Source organism: Tenrec ecaudatus, chromosome X, assembly GCF_050624435.1.
Source record: "Tenrec ecaudatus isolate mTenEca1 chromosome X, mTenEca1.hap1, whole genome shotgun sequence".
NCBI lineage: Eukaryota > Metazoa > Chordata > Mammalia > Afrosoricida > Tenrecidae > Tenrec > Tenrec ecaudatus.
This window is the reverse complement of record NC_134548.1, coordinates 137,897,001-137,898,439: the sequence shown is the minus strand read 5'-3', so window position 1 is coordinate 137,898,439 and position 1,439 is coordinate 137,897,001. Positions and strand designations below refer to the sequence as shown.

The following is a 1,439-nucleotide window of genomic DNA, read 5'->3' as shown; positions in this document are numbered from 1 at the left end:
GATTCTGTCTCATGGTTTAATTTTCTAGAAAATGTTACCTAACTTTATTTCATTGAATAAATTGTTTCATGACAGCAGGCTATAAAATCCAAATTCCTTCTGTATTTGCTTTTTCTTTTGACCTTCTTTTATGTGATATGTACTACTAATTACAGAAGGGAGGCAATGAAAGGCGAATATAACTAATACACATTTAAAGGTTTGTTTTTCCAATATATGAGTGTGCATAGTCCAGATTATCAGTTATTAAGAATAGTTATGCAGGTATCCATGTTCCTTTTGGCGAAGGGTACAGGTTTGCTTGAAAACCAAAGTCTGATGACAATATTCATTTATCTGTACTCTCATAACCTTATAAAATATTTCCTTTTAATGATAGCTTCGGTTCCACTATATTTATTTTGTGATGTATTAAGACAGTGACTACCTCAATACTACAGGGCGGCGTGGATGTTTCCCGTCCTCTACATTGACTCCACAGTGGAAACAAAGAAGAGAATTTGGAGAAGCACCAGTGGGATACCAAATTAGCATGTGGGACAAAAATTAACTGAAAATTACTCAGAGGGAAACAGGAGAGAAAGAAATTAATCTATACTTCCTACAAGGAATAAAACAAATGAATGAAAGCTTGATTTAAAAAATATCTCCAATCCGAGAACAATATATTAAATGGATTTTTGGAGCAGGGAGTTGGAATAGGAGCTTGCTCCGTCCACTCCACGCATCGACCTGGTATTGCAGTACCTCCAGGAATGGTGCACAAAAAAAAAAATCTCCAAATCAAAAAGATTCGAACAAAAGCAGTACTTGAATAAGATGAAACAGAATACCTTGCGCAAAACAGAAATGGCATCCACTGGAAAGCTTATGTTCCCCAAAGGAGGAGGCTCCCCAGAAATTAACAACAAAGATAACGGTATAAAGAATCAAAGTGCACATTAAGAATATTGCATTATACTAAGTGAACAAAGTGCTTGATTCACTGTCGAGCACGGTAAGGAAGCGGGGTTCGGCCTGAAAACACAGAAGTGAGTGCACTCCCAATAGGTTCCCAGGGTCACACGGAGACCAACTCTGCACGGTGCTGCTGCCTTGGGGTTCCTGGCAGAGGACCATTAGTATATGGAATGATCTCATAATAGATTCATTTGATGTTCTCGGAAATAACTCCACCATCCACTGAAAACAGGAAATATAGCCACGCTGCTTTGTAAGGTTTTTAAAAGTTTGGGTTGTTGAGGCTTGTTGTTGTTAGATGCTGCTGACCAGGTTCGAACTCACAGCAACAGAGCGAAACACTGCATCGTGCTGCACCATCCTCCCAATGTCGTTATGCCTGAGCACATTGCTGCAGCCAGCGTGTCAATACGTTTTGTCGAGGGTCTGCTCTTCTACTTTGCCAAGCATGATGTACTTTTTTAGGGGCTGCCCTCTCC

General features: G+C 39.7%; 1 pseudogene; it reads left to right on the top strand.

The window, feature by feature from the left end:
* The first annotated feature begins 643 nt into the window (after nucleotides 1-643).
* LOC142435150 (U2 spliceosomal RNA) lies at nucleotides 644-769 on the top strand (annotated as a pseudogene).
* Nucleotides 770-1,439: the final 670 nt, after the last annotated feature.